General features: G+C 41.4%; 1 pseudogene; it reads left to right on the plus strand.

Moving 5' to 3' along the window:
• Positions 1-2,948: 2,948 nt before the first annotated feature.
• Positions 2,949-3,049, plus strand: LOC120362146 (U6 spliceosomal RNA; annotated as a pseudogene).
• Positions 3,050-12,152: the final 9,103 nt, after the last annotated feature.

Consider the following 12,152-nt stretch of genomic DNA (forward strand, 5'->3'; position numbering starts at 1 on the left):
ACTTTCTACTGCTCTGTCTTCAAGTTCACTGATCCTTCCTTTTGCAATGTCCACTCTGCTGCTAAGTCCATCCAGTGAACTTTTAGTTTTACATATTTTATTATTATAATTTTCATTTCTCTACTGAGATTAGCCATTTGTTTACTCATTATATTTATCTTTTAAATTAAACCTTTAAACATATGCATAATGGTGGTGCATGCCTGTAATCCCAGGTGCCTATATTTCAAGCATGCATAATTGAAGTGAAATCAAGAATTAACTATCATGAAATCAAGAATTGTGTCTGTTTTGGCACATTCATATTTCCAGTATCAATCATAGTGTAGGTGTTCAATGAATATTTATTGAATCAGTGAATAATGAATAAAAAGTAGTCTTCCATGATTCTGTTTTATACTCATGCTTAGCTCTCACTCTACCTTTCTAACAAATGGCCTAAGCACTGGAGGATGCTGAAGGGGCTGTTAAGACAGCAAGAAAATCAAGTAACACAGAAACCGAGTCAGTTGGCTCTTTGCCCTTAGGATTCTCAGAAGAATTTTCTGCCTCTGCCCTCAAAATGAAACTGGAATATTAAAACTGATCTTTGGGTCCCTGGAAGATGAACTACAAACCATCATCAAAAAATGTGTTATGTTGGAGCTGGTGGCTGCCTTTGTCCTTCCCATCTGTAAGCCATGAAAAGGAATCAAAATAATTCTGTCACTGAGGACATCACAAATCCTGGGTCTTCACCTGATTTTTAATGCTTCATGTCTAGCATGAGCACTTTCATTTTCAAGGGATTCCATACTATATTGTCTGGCCGCTGGCTGGGCTGGGATACAGTTATCTTGGTGGAATAGGGTCAGCATTTGTAAGAGCGGGATATTGTTGGGCACTGTAGTGAAAAGAGTAAGCCTGAGGAAGTGAGGGTAATTACCAAGACCGACTCTGAAGCAATGACAGGTGACCAGAAGTGAGTTGATGTCAGAAATTTCTACAGAGATGGTGATAGCTTATAAAGGTGAAAATCTGGTAAGTAGTCTGGGGTTAAAAAACTCAAGTGAGAGAAGGTACAAAAGATGATGCAGTTGTCAGGGGAAGAAAGATATCAGCAGGCGAGTAAGGCCAAGGATGCACCCATCTGGACAAGACGGAATCTCTTTGGTAGGTTGGCTTTGTTGGTTTTAGTCATTTTTATCTATTTCTGATGCTCACGTGATATTTTCTCTTTCTGTTTCTTGGGTGAGTTTTGGTATCTCAAACACATGCAAGTAGAAAGACAGAGGTTCTTAGGTAGTTTTTTTAGTAATAGAAGTTCTTAGATTTTTTTTTTTTTTTAAGGGAGAAAGTACTGGGAAAAAATGATAGTTCCTTACACAAAGGCCTTCATTCCTCACAAAAATACAACTTTCAATCAAGAACTTGGTCCTTCAAAAAAGAAAAGGAAAGAAAAGAGAGCATGAGCTCTATCCCTCTTTTGACTAAATACTGCCACTGACTCCTGTTTGCACTAAAGGCTGTCTCTTGTTCCATACGTCAGATGCATACTTTTAAAAATGCCACTTGGCTCCTTGGATTCCCCATTCTTAGCAGAAAAACAAAATGGTCAATAATTCATTTTGACATTCAAACTTAGCTGGACATTTTTTGGCGATCCAACCCCATAGATGCAAAGTGAAAGAGTTCCAGAAAAGCAAGTGAGAGCCATGAGATTACAAGTCTGTGAGCACGTTTTTTTCAAGGCTTACAGAATCCCAAGTCTTGCCTTGCTTCAGGAAAAAGAACTGGTTGACACTCGAGAGGTTTCAAGTCATAAGAAGCTGAGGCCTGTTATGAGGCGGGTAGGGGCAGTGGGGCTAGGTCACATAATGCGTGTCACCCACTTCCTGCCTCACCGCCCACCCTGAGATGTCTGCCGGGTGGGAGGAGGCTCATTGCCAGAGAACAGTCTGATGTTTTCTGTTTCTGCTGCAGGAAGTCCCCCTTCTTCTGCCACCCCTGCAGCACTTCAGCCTGGAAACAACTTTCAGAGAGAAGGGAAGCAAAGCTTTCAAAAGCAGACACCTATGGTGGGGTTTGAAAGGAGGGGCTCCTTGTTCAAGCATTTCTCCCCCAGACTTGAAAGGACACTTCAGATTCATTCATTTTAGTTTTGATGCTTCTTCAGTCATTAAGAAGCCACTAAGAAGCCACTGGGAAGACAAATTCCTGAAGCTGAGTCAGATACAGCCAGCTCTTACCACACTGTCTGACTCTCGGTTCCCTCTGACCTCATCTCTTCCCACCTCCTCTCCGTCTGACTTAGCAGTGGCCACACTGACCTCCCCATGATTCAAGAACAGCTCCCACCTCAGGCCTTGGGCCCCCCTTGTTTTCACCCCACATACCTGTGTGACTTCCCCTTCACTGCTTCCAAGGTTCTGCTCAGAGGGCATCCTGTCAGACTGGTCTTTCCTGGACACCCACCCTGATTATTATACCCTTCCCCTGTTTCCTTTTTTTTTTTTTTTTTTTTTGAGATGGAGTCTTGCTCTGTCACCCAGGCAGGAGTGCAGTGGTATGATCTCAGCTCATTGCAACTTCCACCTCCTGGGTTCAAGTGATTCTCCTGCCTCAGCCTCATGAGTAGCTGGGACTACAGGCCCCTGCCACCACACCCAGCTAATTTTTTTGTATTTTAGTAGAGACAGGGTTTCACTGTGTTGCCCACGCTGGTCTTGAACTCCTGAGCTCAGGCAATCCGCCCGCCTCAGCCTCCCGAAGTGCTAGGATTACAGGTGTGAGCCACCACACCTGGCCGCCTATTTCATTTTCCTTCATGGCACCTTTTACCACCTGATACGTTCAATGGGTCTTGATTTGTTTGCAATAGTCTTGCCTGACTAGAATGTAAGATCCATGAGTGAGAAGAGACTCTCTGCTCTACCCTTGACACATAGTGGGTATTCAAAAAATATTCAGTGGCTTACTTCGGCAGCACATATACTAAAATTGGAATGATACAGAGAACATTAGCGCGGCCCCTTCTCAAGGATGAAATTATGCAGCATTCCATAATTTTGAGAAATGCAAATCAAAACCATAATGAGATACCATCTCACACCAGTAGAATAGCTATTATTAAAAAGACAGAAAATAATAGATGCTGATGAGGCTGCAGAGAAAAGGGAATGCTTATATACTATTAGTGGAAACACAAACTAGTTCAGGCACCGTGGAAAACAGTTTGTATATTTCTCAAGGAACTCAAAATAGAACAACCATTTGACCCAGCAATCTCAGGGCTGAGTATATACCCAAAGGAAAGTAATTCATTTCGTCTTAAAGAGACATGGGCTCATATGTTCACTGCAGCACCATTCTCAAAAGTAAGGACATGGAATCAACCCTAGAGCCCATAACAGTGGACTGGATAGAGAAAATGAGGTACAAATATACCATGGAATATTATGCAGCCATAAAAAGAATGAAATCATGTCCTTTCAGCAACATGGATGGAGCTGGAGGGTATTAACCTAAATGACCTAATGTAAGAAACTAAAACAAAATATTGCATGTTACCAAAAAAATATTTGAAGAAAGAAGGAAGGAGAGAGAGATGGAGGAAAACTAAAGGAAGAGTCATGGCCCTGAGAGAATACAGCACCGGCTGGGGGTGAGATACACAGTGAGATGGGAGCTGAATGATGTCTCTGAAACTAGACTTGGAAGGCTCCAAAAGAAACATTCCTACTTCATCTTTCCCTGTGCCTGGGATAATTTACTCCTGGATGGTAAAGATATGACTCGGTTTCAACTGTGTTAAATTAACCTGGGCGATGTTACAAGCTGGCAGGGCTTTGTAAGCTTGACCTTGACTTTCAAATAGGATCTTGTCCATTGCTCAATGACCAAGTCACAAAGTTGCGTAATAATATTGACCCACAGTCATGTTATTGCGGAGATGGAAATGACCGGCCAAAGCCAGGTGTGCTCCTTACATTTCTGCCCAGGTGATACTCTCAGAGAGCTCCTCGCCAAGAGAACTAAGTCACTGTCACAGTGCCAGGAGCCAGGACAATTATGGGGCTTTCCCTACCGTGTGTTCTTGCTGCCAATCAGCTCCCAGGCCTAGGCTTCTGAGAAAGAGCCTCCGCACACAAGTTGCAGAGCTCTCCTTCCCTCACCCCCTCTCCCCTTCCCCAAACTCACAGTAGCCTTTGCCATAGTGCTTATTCTTTTGACCTGTTCTGATCTGCTAGCCAAACTATTCCCCAGCCCCTTTAAGAAGGTAACTCTTTCCTGACCCTCAGTCTGATGTCTAGAGGCCCTTCTGCTTTGTCTCACAGGCATCTGCCCTCCTCCCCCGTCCCCTAGGCCAGCACAGCAGCAGCCCATGCTGCCTCTGAAGCCTCTCCCAATGTCAGCTGATGGGAACCCCATGGACTCCTGTTTGCTGTACAAACGGAACAGAATTTTCCTTCAGAGCCAAATCCAGCTGCCCCTCTGAAGCTGGTCACCACAGTGATTTTCAGTCTCATGCCACATTCTGATCTCTTCTCTTGCCCACTTTTGGTGCTGCAGAGTGGATCACCTTGACTTATACCCAAGTCATCATTAAAATGTATCGAAAAGAGAGAGAATTAAAAAAAAAAAAAAAAAAAAAAAAAACACTGAAAAATCACCTTGCGAATGCATACCTCAGAAGACTTTTGGCCTAATAATAATGTGTAACATTAAGGCAAATAACCAAAACAACTAAATTTTTCCATTTATTTCCTTGAGTGGGCTCAGTTGCAGATACATGAATCTGACCAGGGTCCTTATCACTCCCCGCTCCCAAAGACCACCCCTTGAGCCTGTAAGATCCAAAGTCAACCCAATGGATTAATGTGAATGTCTATGCTAAGCCAGAAATACATGGTCTCCTCTGAGATGCCCAGAAAGGACTTAGGGCTTCCCTGGGCTCATGCCCCTGGGTAAGCCATAGCTTGGCCTGGCCTTTTAGAGGTTGTACAAGACCAGCTTCTGCGATCTGTGTAGGCCCTGAGGCCCAGACACTGTATCCAACACTGACCTAGATCCAGTGCCAGCATGACAAGAAAGTCCCCTCAGCTTTAACCTTTACATGAAAAGCAACTTTGAAATGACCAATCCACATTTATTTGTTAGTTTCTGCTTTCCACAGCCCTTTCCTGTCTGTAAAACCAACCTCCTCTTCTTGGCTAATCAGAACGCTCATTCTATTTTATGAAATAAAGTGTTGTCCAATTATAGAATCACAAATAAAGCCAATTAGTGTTTTCCATATATGTTTTAAAGTTTTTATTGATACATAATAATTATACATATTTATGGGGTATGTGTGATGTCTTGATATAGCCATAGAATGTGTAATGATCAAATCAGGGTATTTAGGATATCCATCACCTTGAACATTTATCATTTATTTGAGCTAGGAACATTTCAAATCTTCTCTTCTAGCTATTTTAAAATACACAATATATTTTTGTTAACTATATCAACCTACTTTGCTGCTGAATACTAGCACTTATTCCGTCTATCTAACTGTATGTCTGTACCCATTAACCAACCTCTCTTCATCCCATACACCCTTCATAGCCTCTGGTAGCTACCATTCTTTTCTCTACCTCCATGAAATCCATCTTTTTAGCTCCCACATATGAGTGAGAACATGCAATATTTGTCCTTCAGTGCCTGGCTGATTTTACTTAACAAAATGTCCTTCAATTCTATACATGTTCCTGCAAATGACAGATTTTCATTCTTTTTTATGGCTTAATAGTATTCCATTGTGTATACATATATACTACATTTGCTTTATTCATTCATCTGTTGATGGACACTTAGATTAACATTGTATCTTGGCTATTGTGAATAGTGGTGCAATAAACTTGGGAGTACAGGTATCCCTTTGAAATATTGATTTTATTTCCTTTGAATAAATATCCAGTAGTGGGATTTCTGGGTCATATTGTAGTTCTACTTTTAATTTTTAAAGAAACTTCCATAGTGTTTTCTATAATGGCTATACTGATAAATAAGTTTAATAAGGTTGCAGAATACAAAATCAGTATGCATAAATCATTAATATTTCTATATACCAATTAACTTGCTGAAGAAGAAATCAAGAAGGTAATCTCATTTAAAACAGCTGCAAAAATAGTCTAGGAATAAATTTAATCAAATTGAATAAATTCCTTCTGATGAAAGAAATTGAAGAAGACACAAACAAATAGAAAGACATTCTATTTTGAAAGACATTATATTTAGAAGAGAATAGAAAGACATTTCTATTCTATTCTAATCCATGCTCATGAATTGGAAGAATTACTATTGTTAAAATGACCATACTACCCAAAGTAATCTACAGATTCAGTCTCTATCAAAATGCCAATAACATTCTTCACAGAAATAGAAAAATAATCCTAAAGCTTATATGGAATTACAAAACACCCCAAATAGCCAAGCAATACTGAGTAGAAAGAACAAAGTGGTAGGCATCACACAATCTGACTTCAAAATATATTACAAAGCTACAGTAACCAAAATGGCATGATATTTGGTATAAAAATACTCACACAGACCAGTGAAACAGAATAGAGAATCCAGAAATAAATCCACCTAGTTATAGCAAACTATTTTCAACAAAGGTACCCAGAACATACACTAGGGAAAAAATACTCTGTTCAATATTGGTGTTGAAAAAACTGGATATCCATATGCAGAAAAATTAAATTGGACCCCTATCTCTCACCATATAGTACAAAAATCAACACAAAATAGATTAAAGACATAAGTGTAAGATCTGATATTATAATACTACTAGAGGAAAACATAGGAGAAATGCTTCAGGACATTGGTCTAGGCAAAGATTTTATGGCCTAGACCTCAAAAGCAAAGGCAACAATTAAGATCTTTAAGGTAAATTTGTTGTGATTTTGTCTTATGACATTAGCAATACAAGTGAATTTAGAACCATTTGCCTGGTCACTTACCATAGAATTAACTACCTTCAAAATGTGTAATGACTTCACCACTTAATCCCTTACCATTTTGTTATGGTCAGGAATCCTGCAGGCCAGGTATTCAAATAAGGACACAGTAGAAGTGGGGCTTTCACCCTGAGTGAGAAATAGTAAGCAGACAAGGGAGAACAGGAGAGCAATTAAAAGAGTGTTGCAAAAATCTAGACTTGGAGGGCAATTACTACCAATTATGAGAAGTGGTCAGGTTCCAAATGTCTTCAAAGGCAGAGCCAACAGGATTTGCTGGTGTATTGCGTATATGGTTGTGAAAGAAATAATGACATCAAACGACTCCAAAGTTTTTGGCCTGAGAAGCTGGAAGTTGCCATTCTAAGATGGAAAAGACTGTAGATCAAGCAGGTTCTGGAGGGAATTTCAATTCCCATCATTTTAGGGTGAGATGTCTGCTTACTATCCAAATGGAAAAATAAAGTGGACAACTGGATATACATAACTGGAAATCAAAGAAGTTCAAACTGGTAATATACATTTTGAGTCCTCAGCATAAAGATGGAATTTAGAGACATGTAACAGAATGAGATTACCAAGGAATCAGAGTAGACAGAGAAGAGGCTGAAGAATGGAATCCTGAGGCACTCCAGTGTCAGAAGAAGCCATGAGAAAAGCAGATTGAGAAACATGGCCTCCTGGAAGCTGAATGAAGAGAGTCTTCCCAGAAAGAGTGAATGATCGCTATATCAGCATGCCCAGAAGTGGGGTAGGATGAGGATTGAGAAGAGAGAGAGCCCTGATTAATAGATTTTGCCAATTTCCATGATGAAAATACTCCCACCAGTTGATTTCAAGCTGTTAATGTGATGTCATTGAATGCAGAGTTTAGAAGAGATGCATACAGTTGGCCCTCAGGAGACACTGCAAGCTGATCTCAGCATACCCCTGACAGCTAATGGTATCCATTGCCTTACCAGTCTTTGGCCTCCAAGAGGAAGCTGTTCAAGCAAGTGTGAACCTGGCATGGCTGAATCTCTGTCATCTGGACAGGGCCAAGCAACATTTATCTTCAACATGGCAGGCTGGTAACTTTCTCAGAGGGCAGCCCACACTGGGCTGGGCAAGAGGGGCTCAGAAAAGGATGTCATAGTCCTTGCAGCCAGACTCATGAGAGGGCCTGACTAGAGAGATTTAAGTCTCAGATGGACTGACCAAGGAATACACTAAAGTAATCTGGACACTTTAACAATGAAAAGCATAAGACTCTCTTTCAAAAAGTTGTTAAAACAAAATCTGATGAGAAACCCTCTTGGAAAACAAGTCTCCAGGCTTCTGGGAACCCTGTTTTCCAAATCTTTCTGTTAGCATTTCTGTTCACATCCTGAGAATTCTCCATGTTCGCTCAGACTCCAGACCATACGTGACACTTTTCCTGCTGCCTAGGTCTTATCTTGACTGGCCTGATGACTAATACCATTTGGTTCCAGCCACTTAATTCCCAGCAGCCTGAAACCTTAATTCCCACATGCCTAAAGCAAACTACCATCAGACTAGGAGGAACATCAACCTGCTTAAATTGTGGGCTATGCCTTTTCTTTACAAACAGGAAGAATTTCCCCAGGAGGTTTTTTTTTTTCCCCCTCCCTCTTTGGAAGTCTTTAAATGTGAGATTTTCATTTTTCATAAAATAATAATTAACAAACATACATTGATTACCTATTAATTGCAATGTACCAGACAGGGTTCTATAAAATATGCCAAGAATAATTAGATGTCTACTTACAATGCAGTTGGGAAATTTGGCATTTTCTTAGGGAAAAAAAAAAGTTCATTCTGACAAATGTGAGTGCCCAGTGAATGTCTCAGAAACCAGGTACTGGAGGACAGTGAGACACAAGAAGCCCACAAAGCTGCACTCTGCAGGAAAGATCAAAGGAAAGGAAAAGGAATCTCCTATTTGCTTATCACTTCTCTGTTTAATTACATCTCAATACTTCCTATCACTGTAAAAAAGGATTTTCATACTTCTATGAAAACGAGTGTCATTTGTCTTTACAAATGAGTTACAGAGTGGTAAAGCACTTAACCAAAATCCACAGAGCCAGTCAGTGGCAGAAGTGGTACCCCAACTGAGGAAAAAAATCTCCAAAGTCCTGTGTTTAACTACCACTTCGCATTGCTTCCTTTAGACTGAGGAGTCAGTTGAATTGTGCCACCCCTCTCCCCAAATATATTCCAAGTTCTAAATCCCTGTACCTGAATGGGATCCTCTTTGGAAGTAGTCTTTGCAGTTGTAATTAAGTTAAGTGTTTTGAGATGATATTATCCTGGAGGTAGGGGCTAGGCTGGGGAGCCAAATAGAATGACTGGTATCTTTAGAAGAGAAGGGAAAACAGACCCAGAGACCCAAAGGGAGGGCCATGTGAAGAGGAAGGCAGCCATTAGAATTCTGCAACCCCAAGCCAAAAACACCAAGGATTCCCAGTACCCTGCAGAAACCTGGAGAGGGATGCGGAATGAATTCTCCTTCAAGCCTTCAGTATGAACCAACTCTGCCAACACTTGATTTTTAGACTTTTGGCCTTCTCAACTGTGGGAGAATAAGTTTCTGTTGCTTTAAGCCACCAAGTTGTGGTGATTTATTATGGCTACCCTGGAAAACTAATACAGACAGTCAGGATGAAGGCAGTCTGCACAGAGACATGGAGGAAGAGGGAGAAGAAAAGATCACAAAATGTGACTTCTGAAGCTGAGCCAAACTAGGGTTCTTGGGAAGAGGGAGCAATCCTCTTTTTGGTGCCCAGTGGCAAGTCCCGAACTTCTGTGTCTTGGTTTGACTCCAGCTGGCGCATCATAAACTATTCAGTTTGACTCTGTATGCTAACATCTGGTCAGTTTCCTCAGCATACTGGTTTCGCTGTTTCTGTTGATGGGGGCAACTGTTTGGGCAAGTTTGAGCTACACAGACAGTTCCTGGCATACTTGTCCTTAAATATCAGAGAATATCAAGTCATCCAGGTGCATCTTTATGAGCACACTGAAGAAAAAACTTTTATGAAATAAAACTGGTGTCATTGGCAATGCCTACCACTGGTCAAAAGTAACTTCCTCAATAGCTCTTGGTGGTAACTAGTTCTATTTTTATATGTAGGCATCAGATAAAATGCAACTATTCTACTAGCATTCAGCTATCATCATCCATTAACATGTCAGTTCTGAGGGAGGCAGCTCTCTGGAGATTTATTGTGGAATGAGAGAGAAGAGAAAACTTTATAGTCAAAGCAAAATGCAAAGGGATCTATTTGAGAATCCTGTGCACTCAGTAATGCCTGCAAGGAATTGAGGAACAGAGTGAAATGAAGTTGGCAAGGAATGAGAATAAATAATGCTTACATCCAATTTCTTGTGTTTTGGTGTTCAAGAACAAAAAGCGGCCACTTACTGAATTCCGTTTAGAGCTTGCTAAGGACCTTCTAAGAGCAATGTACCCCATTAGGTGGGTACTAGAGCTGTAAGGATGAATGGGTTCATCTGCTCATAACATAAGAAGGCAAACTCTGGGGGTTGGGGGATATATACGTTGTGAGAGAGTAGAGGAAAGAAAAATGATGCCACAGCCCTCAGCTTCTGGGAGACGATCCTATCAAGAGTGCAGTGGAATTTTTAATGTTGAGAACTACATGAAGTTCTATAACCAAGTACCCCCATTTTTCTAAGAGATACAGAATGAATTATTTTTTATTTTCTCTTTCCCGCTTTTACCCTGTTCCCTACTTCCTACTTAGCTCTTTAGAAATGCAATGATAACATTTTGCCTTCCCTTCACTAGACACTCCCCACAGGGCAGGCTTCTCTGACTATGTGCTTATTTAAAAGGTCCACGACAGAACTCTGTCCTACCAGGAGATTTCCTCGAAAGACAACAGTCAATTTACAACCTAAAGTATGCCCACTGTGAAATGCTCTCGCACTTGGAGAGTATCTTGGACAAGGCCACTTTACAACTTAGTTCTGCCCAAGATGGTGCCAGTTTGACCACCTGGTATGTAAGGCATGAAGCGAGTCATGCGGACCCCCACCTGCTCACGCCCTCCCTGGCATGCCATTCATGCCAAGTTCCCTTTTAAATGTTCCTGCTTTCTGCTCTAAAAGCAAAGTGGTAGCCATAAGGTAGGCAGCCTGGACTTCTTCCCCTAAGCTAGCTTTGCAATAAAAAATCACATTCCTTATACCAGACTTCGCTCTTGTTAACTGGACTATGCAGGTGGCAAGCGACTGAACCTGTATTTTGGTTACAGATCTACTGAGAGGAAGCCAGGGACACCAATAGCAGACTAAGAGTTGTCTAGTTGCTCAGAGCTGTACACACAGGTCAGATTATTTGCCAGAGGAGGAAAGTGTGGTATCTTTATACAGACCAGGGCTCACTGGCATATATTTTGCCATTTCCAGGGAAAGGAAGCTTCTGGCTCCTGGGGAAGGAAGCGTCTGGCTCCTAGAGAAATGGCAGAAACTTGATGAATAGAGGATTGGTGAAATCTTTTGGTTTATGTGGCCAGATGGTACAAGGTTTTTATTAGGAAGAAAAGCACACAGTGTCTTTCTTCACTCTTTTGGGTTTGGGGAACAAAAAAAACCATCATAAAACCCAGAGAGGGAGCAGAGGAGAGGATGCCAGGGAACTCAGGGGAAGGGCTCTTCTCAGGTCTGAGCTTCCCTGTTTTCTGCACATTTATCCCAGCTGAACTCTTCCACAGGAGTGCTTCTGACCTCCTCTAAGCCTACCCTCCCCACCTCTCCACATCCTGGGCAAAGATTCCGTGTGAATAAGCCCAGATGGAAAAACGTTGGAGGAGTTTTTCTTCGCCAATACAGGCAGGAAGAAAATGGCAAATGGAGACAACTGTTTGCTGAATTCTGTCTCCTTGGACTCCTACTTCTTGCTCAGTTTTCATTATTCGAGGATGAAAATTGCTTTCAGGCCTGAGAAACTCAGCTAACCGGGCAATTCCGCATAGCCTTGGGAGAACAGTTTTTATCCGCTCAGCACTCTCATTCCATCTCAGATAAAAATATATTAAGAAAATGAAGCCAACTGAAGCAGAGGTCAGGAGTGAAAGAATAGTTAACATAAGAGCTTCAGCAACAGCAGCTGGCCCCAGGCACTGGTGACTGGTAAAGGAA

Source organism: Saimiri boliviensis, chromosome 1 (assembly GCF_048565385.1).
Source record: "Saimiri boliviensis isolate mSaiBol1 chromosome 1, mSaiBol1.pri, whole genome shotgun sequence".
Taxonomy (NCBI): Eukaryota; Metazoa; Chordata; class Mammalia; order Primates; family Cebidae; genus Saimiri; species Saimiri boliviensis.